Genomic DNA, 15,880 nt, shown 5'->3' with positions numbered 1-15,880 from the left:
CATCTTTGACTGCTTAGTCTGCAAACCTCTTCGAAGAAAAATACTTTCACAAATCCATGAGAACAAGACCAGGTATTTTTAATTTCATATTATTTTCTTGTTTTCAGACATATGGGTGCATGATACCCAACTGTAAGCATTCTTCAATATGAAACACTTTGAGGGATAAATGTGTGACTCATGAAATGAGGATGGACTCTTGTCATCTGGCTGCAGCTGAGGGCTGTTTTTAGTAGGACTTCTAATTGTAGGAAGCCCTGAGCCACAGTCTACGGCCGTACAGTCTGGCAGTATCTCTCTGGCTCTGCAGCACAGGACAGATACATCCTGGATTTTCCTAACCAACAAGGCTGGACACATAGGAGCAGAGTAAGGAAGAAACCTCTGGAATGGCCTGGGGGTGTGGGAAGAGCAACAAAGAGCAGAGATATATGTCAGATGTAGTGGGTGGAGAGTTCTGTGAGACACAGACATTTCTACCATGTGCAGGTATGTCTAGTGATTGATAACATCAAAATATTAACATTTCTTTTTAATAAGTATATCGCTGCTTGGATCCTTAAGATCCTTAAGATTGCTCCCTGAGAGCCAGCTCAGGGGCCAGATCCTCTACAGAAACTTTTCAACCAATCCATTCTTTAGAGAGCTTAAAAACGGAATAAATAAAAGAAATACAGAATTTCAAGAATGTGGGGGGAAAAAGGAAAATTCGCGGAACTTATTGTAGAGAACAACTATCAAAAAACTATGTAAATCATACTAAAAATGAACAAAAACCCAAGTCAATAATTATCTGAGGTGTCTAATAAAAAATGATAGCCTGTGTTTACTCTGATTTTTTTTCCATTCTGTTAGAGCTACATTATTTACTCAATGTTTGTGATGACTCATAGAATATAAAAATAAAATGTTGCAAAGCTATGTTTTTGCTCAAAAAAAAAAATACACCAGAGCACAGTTTTTAGAAGCAATTTTCCTTGTCTCATATATTAAAAAGTGCTTTAATATTGCTGCTGCTGAATATTTAGATGTGACATTATCACATGATTCTAGACTTTGGGAGTGTCTAAGTGCCTAACAGCACTACTGTTTCTTTGTAGAAAGAAGTGACTATGGAAAGCTCTCAGTATTCTGGGTGAATAAGAAGCAAAATACTCTGAACTTAGCATTTTCCCACAAGAGGAAAAAACGTGAAAGCAAGATCCAGTTCTAGGCAACAACTGCTGTTCTGTAAAGACTAGCACTAGACGTCACACTAGAATGTTTTTTAACCCCAAAGTAGAGACAGAAAATACGGGGTTTTATCAGTATGGTCCTGATTTGTGTACAATAAAGAAGCTCAAAAAGGTATTAGGACCTGTGCCTGACAACTAGTTCATACACTGGTTGTGATGCCTACAGACTTTGCAAATGAGGTTCAGGGATTACAGCTGCTAAAAATCAAGTATGCAGGCAAAGCTAAAAAAAAAATCTCTTGCTCTGAAATTCTAAATATTATACATGTTTTGGAATTTTCAAGGTCTAATTTTGAAATTAATAGACTAAAAGTAATACAAATTCTGGAGACATCATGTTAGGTAACACTGATAATGACCAGAGTCTGAAATCTCTGTCTTTCAGCGAATTCCAGTTTGGAAGGCTTTATGTTTGACCTCTATTATTTCAAGCCTTTGCCCTACAATATTTAAAATAAAAGCTTAACTTTCTCCTTCATTTCTTTTTCTTCTTCCTCTTCTTCTTCTTCTTTTTTTTTTTTTTAACTTGTCACCATGTTGTCATTTTTTGTCATGTATATTATTCCAGAAGGATTTGATGTCTGGAGTGATTGCATAAATCAACTCAACTATGTCACTACTTATAAGTTTGCAATATGTTAACTCTCTTCATAATTTACATAATGTTTAAATAATATACCTTCTTTTTCCCTTATCCCTACATTAATGTGATTAGAAGCAGTGGAAGCGCTATAATTTTCTTGTAACGTGTGCTTTCCTCCTACGCTTGCTTATTACAAGAAGTATCATTTCTAAAACTAACAGCCTCTGATCAGTTTAGCTGACAAAAATTATTTTTTTCCAAGAACAAAAATACCTTATAAAATATACTATTGTTTCTACTTAGTATTCCTGTTAAGGTAAACAAACAACAAAAAATTGTTGCTTTGTCTTATTTATTTCCATGCCTCCCTCTAACTGTAAGTAGTAATGGAATACATCTTCTGATATATTATGCAATTAAATTGATGGATGGTTAATTGAGTCAGTATGGCATACCATATGTGTACTCCTGACCTGAATGTCACTGGTCAGATTAAGGCTTCACACATTTGACCAAAGAACATATGCTGTTATTGAGAATGTGGCTCTAGATGGGATAAGGATTTTAGTCCATGGAAAAAAATCATCATAACTGGCTTTGCTCTTTGGTTGTTGGAGTCCTGGCTCCTTAGGAGTCCCATTGTAAAGGACTTTAAAGTAATGAAAGTTATTAATTAAAAGCTTACTGACATCATGGCCATTAACTTTGGCAGGCTTTTTCATTAATTTATTTGATCTCTCTTATTATGTGACATATCCTCGTCATAGTATTTGTGCCTTTGCACATTAAGTTTTAGATCTTATTGGGCTTTAATTTGTGCTTAGATTTTTTTTAATTCCAAATGCCTTCCTTTTTAAAGAAATAAAATATTTTCTATATTGGTGGGCATGATACATACACAAGCAATAAAGTAGCAGAAGGAGGGGAGCTCATCCAGCTTTAATGACAGTGACACATAGACATCAAAACATATACAGATTCTTACACAGAAACATGTATGTATATATAGTTACATCACCATTGCAAATAATGGTATTTTTAGAAGTGCCTTGCTGAAACATTGTTTTCACGATGATTAGTCCTAGTTTTTGGCAGATTTAATATTTCTGTTTTATCTTACTTATCTAAACAATATTTAATGACATTGTATTTTTGTCAGATATTTTGCATATTTTACTTCTAAACCAGCTATTATTGGAGCTACTTTAGCTTCACAAATGTTTTAAAGTAAATTATGTTATTTTACAAAATTATTGCAGTAGAACGCACATCTAAGCAATGATGTTTTATCTTGACATTGCTTTGATGACTCATCCATTTTGACAGGTAACTGCTTTAAAGCTGTTTGGTTTGCATCAACACAGAGATAAAACGAGACTTGTACAATATGTATCATAGAAGAAAAAAATATACTGTCATTACGTGGTTAGAAAAAAACAAAGATTTGTAATGGGAAAAAAACAGTTAATAGAGAAATATCTTTGATTCAGTCAGTGCTTATTATAGAAAACTTGTATATTCTTTGTCCACTGACTTAACCTAGAAAGAGTAGTACTGTCTCTGCTGCATAATTTGTTACCGCCACTTTGAGGAAGATTATGATAATGTACATATAACAAAATTGACAACAATGGAGGAGTCCTGTAATTTTGAACTAAATTCAAGGAGGCTGCTCTGAGCATGAGAACTAACAGTGTCTTCATTATGATTAGCTTACCTTTTCAAGTGTTCTGCTAGGAACCTCTATCACATAAATTGAGGCAGGAACTTTATTATCATCGCTATAGCAACTGCAGGGAAATTTATTTCGAAACCGTTGGCTACCTGAAAATTTTCTCACAACGGAAAGAACAGCAGATAACATATATGCTTTAATTCATTTTCATTTATTCCTGTTTTGAAGTGTTCCATAAATGAGTGTAATGCGGTTTTTTTGTTGTTTTAAAGACAAGATGGTCAGTTCCATCTTAATTTTTTTTTTTTAATAATCCATCTTTTTTTACTAGGAGCAAAAAGGAGTGCTGGTAGATTTTGGTTGTATTGTTATACGTAAAACTTTAATTATGCCAAGATATGGAATATTTCAAATTGGCCCATTTAATGCACAATTCTCTTCATTATGTAATTTTTGAGCTTAGCTGTTACCTGGCTTTTCTTTCGACTTTGATCTTGAATCACATAACCTCTCAGCAAGAATAATGAAGTCTGCATTTTTTTCATTATTTTTCCACAGTGTCATTGTATTCTGTGCCTAAAGAATAGGAATAAGCACAGATGGGTTTGTAGAGGATGTGAGGGAACTGAAGATGCACAGGGAAATTGAATACGAATACAGGGAAGTGTCTCTTTTTTGTCCATGGAAGGATGGATCACATGTTCAAAATTGGAATTTTTATGCACAACCCCCCTATGGATGCGCTTCTGTAATTACAGAACAAGCATAATGCTGAAGACAATAACAATGCTTCAGAAATTGGCATCAATCTTTTATTGCAAATATACAAACAAAATTCTTTTTTATTTCTTTTTGCCCAGTGATATTTTTATTTTCTTTAAAATTAAGAGAGAAAATGATAGTGTTTTGAAATATGCGTTTGATTAAATGGGCAGGGAGAAATGGAGCGATATCTCAGCTGTATTGAAACCCTTTTCTTCCACGAAATATAACAAGTGTAAAAATTGTTTTTATTTATGCACCGTGGCTGGTGTTGCATTATGAAAGTGCAGTGTGTGTCAAAAGTAACCCACATAACACACTTCAGTCACTGCTTTAACCAATGCCCATTTTTTATTGAAAAAGACAGTTTAAAGTTTACTGTAATCTGCGTTAACGAGATCACATGATGGGGACTCCCTTAGCTCCCTTTAACATTTGCATTTTCCTTGTAGCCAAATTTCTTTAAACTCTTCCTAGTAAAGAAGACAATTTTGTGCATTGGATTTCAGCATGTTCTTCCTTCTACTATGAATTAGAAGTACGTTAATTTGCTTTCACATTCAGGAAAGCATCTAAAGAGTTGCTGAAGATGAGAATATAAGATTGAATGCAAAATGGTCAATGCAGTTGAGTGTTTTGGATATTTTGCATGAGGTAAAATATTTCCATTTTCATCTGATAGTTTTAGGAATCTCACCAAGACACTTACCTAAAGAGTCAAGTTGTCCTAAGGTCCCCAAATGATTCACTAGTAAAAGTTTCCCCTCTGGAACATAATCAGAATTGCTCTCTGGAAGTGCCTTTCTTCTTTCATTGACTATTTAGGAGTCAACTGTGCTCTTCCTTTACTAAACTAGCCTTACTTCACTAAAAACCCATCAGGTCAAAACATTTCCGCTCACAAACCTCTCACAGTGGAAAAACATAATTCTCAGTTGTAATATGTTTGCTTTGGGTTTTTTGTTCAGTAGAGTTTATTTGGTTGTTGTCTGTTTTTTTGGGGGCACTTTTTGAGGTGTGGTTTCTTTGGGTTTTATTTCTTTGCTTAGTTGGGGGCTTTGGATCTTTAGCTGTTCATGGGAGTTTTGGGAGCGGCTACCCCTGGATCACTATTTCACCCTTGTACACAAATAAAGAATGAATAAACAAATGTTTGAAATGTGAGCGGAATAAGTCAGGTTAACTATGTGAATGATCAAAGATGAAATTAGGTTTTGGTTCCTCTTAAGTAATTATCAAAACAACATTATTCATTAGATATTATAATCTATAAAAAGCAATTATTACTTTGTGGAAGAAAGTGCTAGTGCTTTGAAAATCTATCTCTAGGTATTGAAACAGCCATTGTAAAATGTTGTTCATCTATATGACAGCTTAAGATTTTTTTTTTAAATAGATATCTCAATTTATTAAGGTAAGTATCTATATATAAGTCCATTTGGGTCAACTCCAGTATCTTACTTAAGTCCCATCAGCACCAGCCTCACTCTACATTGATTCACCATTCTGCTAGCACTTACTTACCCACTTACAGTGTTAGCAATTCTGCAATATTCAGAACCCCACGTACCTGTCAGGGCCCTAAGACCCCAGGCTCACACTCTAAGCTCATCGAAGGAGTTTTACTTTAAAGATATACAAGGCTCCAAAAGTCCACTCGCTGGATTCATTAAAAGGGCCTTCAGTTCTTTTATACCTTGAGAGGGTGCACAGGAGAAGACTCTGCACACGTTTCTCAAGAGGTCAAATAACACACTTCTCCTGTGTGGAAAAACTTTGGAAAATAAGGGAACTTGGCAAAAGTTTAAAGGGTAACATTCAACCAAAATAAAGCATTCCACAAAGCATTGACTTAGTGCATGCTAGCATATACAGTTAAGCAAAATCCAAGTTACCCAAATATCAAGAAAGCAGATAAGGAGAAGAAGTAAAGAGAGAGAAAATGAGAGAGTTATAGCTACCACCCTGGGTCCAGCATAGATCCAGCTACCAGGAGGCCAGGAAATACAGGGCTGCAACCATGCAATGGCTGCATGGTGTTGGCTTTTATCCCCTCTGGCCTCCTGTGGCCAGCCCCCACAGGCAGGGAATGTGCTAGTCATTTTGAGGCTGGGTTAGGGGCTCCAGAGGGTGGCGTGGGGCAGTGCTCCTGGTGTACCAGTGACTGACAGCTGCTCTGGGGCTGCCCAAGGAGGCTCCAAGGGGCTCGGGTATGGAACAGGGCACCACTTCACCTTTGTGAAATTCAACCTGTCCCTTCCCGCCACACACACAGTTGAGTTGGTCTGAGCCAATGATTAATATAATAATCCAGCATCTCACAGGCCCGGAGTGCAACCACAGATTCTGCCACCTCTTCACCCTCTCCAAGGGTCTTGGCTGTCTTTTCTCAGTGTTCTTTCTGATATGATGCAGCTGTGTGACCTTGCTCAGAGCTGCAGAAGGAAGAACCTTGCTGGGGTCTCCCACCTTCCTTCACCTGGGACCTGACTAAGCCCTCACTCTGTGTCTTTGCTGCAACCTGTCTTTGTGCCTTACTTATCCTGACCCTGACCCACTGACTTAACATTCAGGCTTGACTCTGAACCAGACCCACCACTGGGGACTTATCTGTGATCCTTGTTGAGGCTGATCCTGGTCCTTGTCACCAGTCCTGCCATACATGTCTCATTGGGCACAATGGGATGGCACTGACCAGTCAGCCTGACCATCACCCATGGACCCTGGCCCAAGGGCCCTTACAAAGCACACCCTCCACCTGCTCCCTGGTAGTACTACTCGCAAGGGCTTATCAATGAGAGATAGGAAAGCAATACTCCGATGGGAGTGTTCAAGAATTCCTTTGATTCCTTTCATTCTTCGTGCCTGCTTTGATGAACTTGCATCTGGGAAGATTTTCATATATATAATGTCAGGTTTTGATCAATACATAAGAGAAAGAATGTGTATCCCAACTTAGCCAATAATATGTTGTTTGTCAAGAACACAGAAGAGCTGATTGATATCCATTTTTTTGGGATACAGGGCAGTGACTTGAACCTGAGGAGCTATATAGCCCCTTTATGTCCTCAGTTCTCATATACTTCTTTACGAGAAAATGTAAAGCAGACATTGTGCCAGAAAATGAATTATTAACTCCACAACCAAAGGATTAAAGTGATTGCATGTTATTTTGATTTAGGAATTCCAGCTTTGAATTCTGCTGTAATGAGTGCTTGTGAAAAACAGAACACACCAAAAGAAGGACTCAGGGCAAATGCAGTCAAACTCAAGGATTGCAGCATACACCTGGCACACCAGAAGCTGGAAAGTGACTGTTTGAACCTCATTCTCAAATAAATGAGAGAAAGAGCACTCAACCGTCTATCCGAGGAAATCTGAATGGTGTGTTCTCAATGGTTTTTCCTCAGAGTCTCTTCATGAAGATTATAAAGATGTATTGTGGTGAAGAATGGAAAATTTTAAATATTTTGGTTGGAAATTCCAGCTCTTTTCAGTCTGTCCAAAGGGGTATCTTCATGTTCTGATGCACTAATAGTACCATCTCAAACTTTAGAAAAAAATAAATAAAAAAATCACACTCTGAGTTTCATGTCTGATCTCTCTTCTTGAGCATCGAAAGTAAACTTTGTTATAAGAAGTTCTTTTCAACATTTCTGTTTCTCAACCATTTTCCAGCTCTTGAAATGTTGGAAATGGTAGCTCATGCATAATACATTAGGTGAAAATTCTATAAATGTTTTTGCTTTTAATTCATTTAGGAATCAAATTAATTTCATTTTCCTCATTGAGTATATTTTTATTCCTTGTAAAACAATCATTAAAACATTTGAAATAATAGAAGTGGAATAAGAAAGCATATCAAATATGTAGTTTTAATAATAGATTGCATTGTTAAGTCAGAAAGAATTAAGTAATTGTAGAAGTAAATATTTTAATGCATATTCTCCTCGTGGCTTGTTAATTCAGTTACTTACATTAGAATAGTTGCATAAGAAAAACAACATTTTTTGCCAAATCAATTATTATAGAAAGCAATTTTTTTAAGTTTATGCATTCAGGTTACATATGAATGAACAATATTGTGTTTATATCTAATTTAAGAAACATGTTTCTAAGGAATTAAGAATATGTCCAGGATAGAAGGAAAGGGGAGGCATCTCACTTTGTTAGAAGAAAAAAGGGGCAAGATTCCTCTAAGCTCATCTGTTCAGGATTTGGGTTTGGGTAGAGGAACATCCCTGAATCAGGAGCTTGATCAGGAGGATCCCATGAGATTGAGTGTTCAGTCTGTTCAGCTGAGAAGAGAGTGGAAGAAGGGGATACTGGTCAAGAATTTTTACAGTGATAGACACAAAAAATTTCCATTTGAAGTATCAAACATATTCTTACAATTATAGGATACCTTTTTCAAAGCCTTTGTAACTCCCTGGAAGACCGAGTCCTATTAACTCTGGAAATGATTTAGATGCTTTTGGACACCTAAGTTACCTAAGTAACAAGTATTTTTAAAGTTACCAATACTCAGTGTCTAAATACTTTGTAATGGGAAAAAACCCCCTATGACTAGGCATGACCACTGTCCAGAGCAAAAGGCATCACTTCGAATTGAACACACAATCAGAAAGAATAAAATTAAATTGTCTTTTAAATATCTAAATATATATTTAGATATATATAGCTTAATGCTTCAAATTACTCACACAGTTTTCTTAATGGAATTCCCTGCAGAATGATGCCATTGTACCTCTTGAGGCACAATAGGAAATTTCCCAAAGAAACAAAGACCTTAGCATCTTGCTTGATGCCATTACCACTTCATCATTCAGTTGGAGCTCTCAGTGTTACCTCTCCTGAACTTGGTGCAAACACCAGTGTAACAAAAATAACAACATCAGAAAAAAACCCTCCTACTTCCTAGGAATTCCGTGAATGTAGAATGAAGTGGAGAGAACTGAAAAAAATCACTACTGACACAGTGCCTCTTCAGAGCATGGCTCTCCCTCCCCTCCACTGAAGACAGTTGCCAACTCCTGGGGTGGAGAGTCATCTCCTTTCCCAAAGAGCTTCAAAGATCCAGCATTCTTTGTACCCCCATTACACTTACTAAATATTATATATCTGGGATATTTTGGTCAGCTGGATGGGAATAGAGGGTAGCTGTGTGTAACCTTCAAGACCTCTTTCACCTTCATTTGCAGTAAAATAGGGAAATACACACTTAAAAGGCACTGTTTTTCCCCTCATTCCTTGAGAGAGAATATAGATCAGTGGCAAGTAATACAGATCAGTGCTTTTACAGGATTCAAGAACGGTTTCCTGCTCTTTACTGTACTTTGGTTTGGTTGATTTTTATGCATTAGTATAGAAGAGGCTTTTCAATATTCAAATGGATGCCAAGCACAGTAGTATAGTGCATTAACCTTTCTCTTTGAGATATTTTTGTTCAATTGGTGGCAGAGAAAACCACAAACTGTGGCACAACTGTCAGTCTCGTAAATGATTTGTGACTGTGTAAATGCAGATGCCACAGCTGTCATGTAATCTGCACACAGGCTATACTGGAAATGTAACTCAGACCCTTCTGCTCCAAGAACATGGGCCTTTTCCATTTGTACTGTTCCACTAGCTGTTGAAATGGCTGAAAACTAGAAAAATTTATCATTCCCTTTCTGAACTTTAGCAAAATAGGACAGAGCTCTAAACTAGCTTTCATTTACCAACCAAAATTCTCCCAATGTGATTTTATAAAGCAAACATTTAAATCCAGTGATACCTAAATAGCTGTCAACAGTATTATAGTGAGCTGTACAAAACTTAAAAGCCCAGAAACAGATACATTTTCCTGGTTTCAAGTGTCACTGAAAACCACAGATTCATGAATCTGGATTGAGTATAACATCTCATTTATGGGTTTGGGTGGAAACCGCCTAAAAACTGCAAATGCCTTGGAGCTTTTATTGTAAAAGACCCAAAACTGCAATTCTGGGTAAGATTTGCTTTTGGAGGGAGTTAGTTTGAACCAAAAAATCACAAGTCAATACCAGGGAGAAATGAAATCATGCGAACCAAGTCAGCAAGGCATGTCTCAACATGGAATCAAAACAAAACAAGGCAAAGATTTCTCACGCACTTCCTTTGCAGGCCCAAGAGAGAGGATAGTCATAAAGCCCAGCAGATACATGCCTTTGTCCAGTAAAAGAAAAATTAGTTAGTTACTTACTCTCCTCTCTATTTAAGAGAGATCCAAGGATCAAAAGAAATTTTACAGTTCACAGGACTCAGAAACATAAACAAATATGAAAGAAATTTGCAAAGACCCTATTATTTCCTGACTTCATTTACTTCTGAGTAACAGATTATTTATTCCTTTGTAGAAGAAAATCAACATTTTTCTGAAACTTAATATGAAATTATTCTAAAAGTATTACAGGAAACAATATTTTCTCAGCTACCGCATTTAGACAGAGCAGCTCTGCTGAATATGATTTTGTACTTTCTTTATTTGTTTATATTCAGGGAGAGTTTGCAATTCTTTCCACCACCAACAACAACCCCCCAGCCCCAATTCATTGAGTTTATAGGTCTTCAGGCAATCAGATAGCAAAGACTAGAACAGAGATGTAGTGTTTAGTTGTTGCTTCCAAAACCTAGACTGCTGGTAACTTAATGAACCCTCTGGAGATATGCTCCCATGTGGAGCAGGTTATGTCTGTGCTTGAGAAGGTTTAAATTAGTTATTTCTTAGAATACCCTGTGATGAAGGCACTGCTACCAACTGCTTTTCTTGTCACTAACCTGTCAGGGCAATAAACCAATTAGTTGTTGCCATAGTAAGGGTCATTTCTTACTATTTTAAATTCTTGGGAGGGATACACAACACTTCACATATTTGTGGAGTCAGCATTTTCAGTTCATTATGATTGCAAATGAACGTGTTTCTTCACAAAAGCAGTTTCATTGTCAAAAAGGACTTGTTACGTTGTTTTATGAAGTGCTAGCATATATGGGGGTTTGGGGTGGGAGGGAAGAGAGCAGGAGGCAGTGTGCTGCTTCAGATATATCAACCACTCATTTTTTACGAATGCTTTTGAAACATATTTGGTCCTCAATTAGAAGTAGCCACATACAGCTTCTAAATCACTATTGGTAAGAAATGTCTATATATGCCAAATCTAGAGCTTGCATCCTACTAGAGATTTGAGATTTCTCCTTAGAAGTTTGTGTCTATAGGGAAATTACCCATGAAAATTAGGTGTGCTTGAGAAGTTGGATTGTGTCTTTTGGTTTGTGTCAATGTCCATGTACTTATGGTTTTTGGAGCAGGCATCAGGACTTTGTTTTGCCAAATTTGACCTAACAATGTGTCATGTACCTTGGAAAGAACTGAGCACCCTTGCCCTTTTCATATGTTCTCCACAGAAATTTAGAAGACTTGGCTCCAGAAATCTTCCCATACAGAGTAAGTAACTAACTCACATGTCAGTTACCATGGAACCATGTCACAGCATCTGCCACTGTAGTAATGAGACTGACAGATGCCACTGCCAAAGTACAGCACCTGACTGGTGGTGTAGTGCTGTGGCTTCACTCTGGTGGGTGGCTCAGCCCCACCCAGCCTCTCTCTCACTCCCCTCCAATGGGATGGAGGACAGAAGGATAAAAGTGAGAAAAGCTCAACAGATAAAGTTCAATAGATAAAGTTGAATGTGCAGGCAAAGCAAAATAAGAAGTTAATTCACTACTACCCAGATGTTTAGCCATTTCCAAGAAACCGGGGCTCCATTGTGTGTAATGCTTAAACAGATGCCAGCGCTCCAAATTTCTGCCCCTTCATTCTGTTATGATTGGGTTCCTTAAAATTATTAGAGAGATGCCTCTGCCTGAATTAAGGTGCAAATGAGACTATATGCCAAAATCTGTATTACAGATTTTTATTTAACAGTAAGTGTGAGGTAGAGAGATAGAAAGAAATAGGGAAAAGGAGAGAAAGGAGGAGAGAAAGAGAGTCACAAAAGGCAGATCAAGTAGAAAAAATATCACCATCCATGGATTCCATTAGTATCCCTTAGATCCTCTTTTTGTGCCCTCTCGGTGATGACAGTCTCAGTCTTGTTGAAGTGATGATTGCAGTCTGGATCCATCAATGGAAGGCCAGAGTGGTGAGGTAAAAAGCCTGTGGCGGTGCAGGAAGCCACGTGTGATGAAGGAAGAGGTCTACGTCATGAGGGAAGTCCATGTGTTGATGGTGAGGGAAGTCTGTGGCTGTAAGGGAGGCCCCATGTCTTTTATTTGGCTTAGGCTAGGTGGGAACGCCCTCTACACCTCCCTTGGGGTGGGGATTTTTACAAAGGATGATGTAATACTGGATCAGGGGACATTTTAGGAGTCTTTTACACTTTCTAAGACGTTACAGCTGCCTGTTACGTCAGTGCAGTTGAGTCCGTCATTTTAGCCCATCAGCATAGATACGTATCTTCAGGCTATGGGCGAATTATCCCAATCTTCCCTGGAGTGAAGTTATCACAGCTGAGTCATCTTTGTAACAAACCTACCTTGCCTCGAAGGATTTCCCTCTTTCCTTATCTTGTTCAACACCCAGCTTGTAGCCTGAGGTGTCAGGTGTGCATGGCCTCAGCACCTGAGCAGTTAGTAGGCATATTTGGGGTGGGGAGGGCTTAGGTGAGTGGTTGCTTCTTTGCATACTTTGCTAAATGCAAATTTGCAGATTACACTAAATTGAGGGGGAGTGTCAATCAGCTGGAAGGCAGGAGGGCTCTGCAGAGGGACCTGGACAGGCTGGAGAGTTGGGCTGATTCCAACGAGATGAGGTCCAACAAGGCCAAGTGCCAGGTCCTGCACTTTGGCCACAACCCCATGCAGCGCTGCAGGCTGGGGACAAAGTGGCTAGAGAGCAGCCAGGCAGAAGGGGACCTGGGACCAGCAGTGTGCCCAGGTGGCCAAGAAGGCCAATGGCATCTTGGCCTGGGTCAGGAACAGTGTGGCCAGAAGGACCAGAGAAGTGATTCTTCCCCTGTAGTCAACACTGGTGAGGCCACACCTGGAATACTGTGTCCAGTTCCTGGTCCCTCAGTTCAGGAAGGATATTCAGGTGCTGGTGAAGGGACTGGAGCACAAGTCCTATGAGGAGAGGCTGAGGGAGCTGGGATTATTTAGCCTGGAGAAGAGGAGGCTCAGGGGAGACCTCATCACTCTCTCCAACTACCTGAAAGGAGGTTGTAGCCAGGTGGGAGTTGGTCTCTTCTCTCAGGCAGCTTTAGGAGACAAGAGGACAGGGTCTTAAGTTGTGCCAGGGGAGGTTTAGATGAGATATTAGGAAGAAATTCTTTATAGAGAGGGTAATCAGGCATTGGAATGGGCCACCCAGGGAAGTGGTGGATTCTCCGTCCCTGGAGGTTTTTAAGATGAGACTGGATGTGGCACTTAGTGTCATGGTCTAGTAACCACGGCAGTAGTGGGTCAAGGGTTGGGCTTAATGATCTCGGAGGTCCCTTCCAACCTGTCTGATTCTATGATTCTATGATTCTATGAAGTCCTTCAGTGATTTTAACAATATTTAAGCCATAAACCATTTCAAGGTCTCACAGCTTTTATTGCTAAGTATGAAGCCATATAGTATGGAATATCCCTTTGGTCAGCTGGGGTCAGCTATCCCAGCTGTGTCTTCTCACAACTCCTTGTGCATCCACCCCTAGCTTACTCGCTGAGAAGCAGAAAAGGCCTTGACATTGTACGAGCACTGTACAGCAATAACTAAGATATTCTTATGCTATCCACACTGTTTTGATCACAAATCCAAAACACAGCACCATGCAAACTACTATGAAGTAAATTTACTCTAGCGAAGTCAAAATCTGTAAATGTTTTCAGGTTTCCAAAAGTGCCTTTATCAGCAAAATAGTTGGACATTATATTTGTCTGTTGGGCATTGAGCATTTGTCATGTGATTCAAGTAAAACATAATAATAATAACTAGAATTAGCACTGAGACCTTACACTAAAATTAAGCTCAGGTGACTCAGATGATTTGAGTAGCTGCCAATTATGGCAGTTTTGAAGAGCTTTCTTTACTGCAGAAGACTTGTCCTGGGTGGCATATGGGACCTAGGAGAAGATGAGAACAAGCTTAAAATTATGTTCCTGCTCTGGTGAGGACTAACTTTCAGCCAGCATTTCCTTAGGCATGCTCTGGAGTTCTAAAGAGGTAATAGAGTCATAATAAGATGAGCATGAGAATTAATATTTTCTTTTGTGCCTCTCTCACAAAGTAATTCACAAACAATGCTACCACTAAAAGTACACTTCAATGCCATTACCTAGGGAAAATATCCTAGATATTGGAACTTAAAATGTTTTCATGTAGTACTTTTTCTTGATACATAAAGTCTTAAAGTGCTACAGAGGACCCAAATGGAAGAGTACCTCATCTCTTCCTTGTAACTGAATTGAAAAGACAAGGGAAAATCCTGATTTTCCCTATTCCCTTGTTATAGTTTGTAATTCTATCATTTTATATGTTTGAGTGTTTAGTTCCATGGAAACTCCCAGTTCTTTAGTTCCATAAGAAATCAAATGTTAGGTCCTGTTGGAACATCTGAATTTTAAGAATTTTGGAGCCCAGTGTTTCTGTTTTTAAAGGCATAACAAAGATACCTTTACTGAAGGAACCAAAAAAGGCCACCTAACTAAAGGTAAGCTGCAAATCTCAGCTCCTTGCATCTCTGGAGCCATGCTGGAAAGGATCACTCCAAACTTTTGTGATACTGTTTATTTTCAAGAGCAGGAAACACCATTTGCTTTTGCATGTGAAGTTGAAGAAGGGAGACTGAAAAGCTCTACAACTCTGCAACTACGAGGCTGAGGCAGCTGGTGATTTGAAGGAAGGCTGTGATGTTTACTCTTAATGACTCTTTTGCACTGACTCTGGGGAGGAACATCAAGAGAGATGCACAGAGTCCCACCAGGGTATAAAAGGGGATAGACAGAGAGCAGGAAGGAAATGTGTTGCTATGCAAACAGTACCACCTCTTTTGAAGCAGAGATTTAATCCTGAATACATTCAGGACACAAGACCTGAAAGGCAGACTTAGTGGGAGGTAATCTGCTCAATGCCCTTTCCTTTTGCTTAGCTAGAAATAACTACAGGACCCAATTCAGTTTTTCTGTACTTTATTTTTTTCCTATCTACTTTTTAATAATATTGTGTATTTTATAGTGCAGATTTTATAGAATCCTAATGATTCCTGAAATGCTGTACAGATTTAAAAAACCTGATATGCAAGCTATATACTTGGGATTGTTTGTCCAACACTGCAGCGCAATCAGCACAGCAGTTCTTTAAGAATTAAAATATTGCTTCACATTGGTTACGGCCATCAGCTATCCTCACATTAATGTAAGTAGTGACATTATCACAGCTGCTTCTGAAAATGTTCCTTTGCAAGGTACTGGGTTATAGTTCCTGTGATTTGTGAATTTGAGGCAAAAACTGTGTGAAAAACATATGTCCATTAAAGAGAAGGGATAAGGAATTGGCAGCTGCACCAAGGAAGTATTTTGTGTCTACACAAAGACTGATAATCTAGGGCCCAATCTTGACCACTT

General features: G+C 38.5%; 1 long non-coding RNA gene across 1 annotated transcript; it reads left to right on the top strand.

The window, feature by feature from the left end:
• LOC120322812 lies at positions 1-7,841 on the top strand. Its single transcript, XR_005562738.1, has 2 exons — positions 1-72; positions 7,437-7,841. It is a non-coding gene; the product is annotated as an uncharacterized LOC120322812 (long non-coding RNA).
• The last annotated feature ends 8,039 nt before the right edge of the window (positions 7,842-15,880 follow it).

Source organism: Pipra filicauda, unplaced genomic scaffold, assembly GCF_003945595.2.
Source record: "Pipra filicauda isolate LSUMZ 115617 unplaced genomic scaffold, ASM394559v2 scaffold157_size4220110_pilon, whole genome shotgun sequence".
Lineage (NCBI taxonomy): Eukaryota > Metazoa > Chordata > Aves > Passeriformes > Pipridae > Pipra > Pipra filicauda.
Note: the sequence above shows the minus strand (reverse complement) of the source record. Positions and strands in the feature narration are given on the sequence as shown.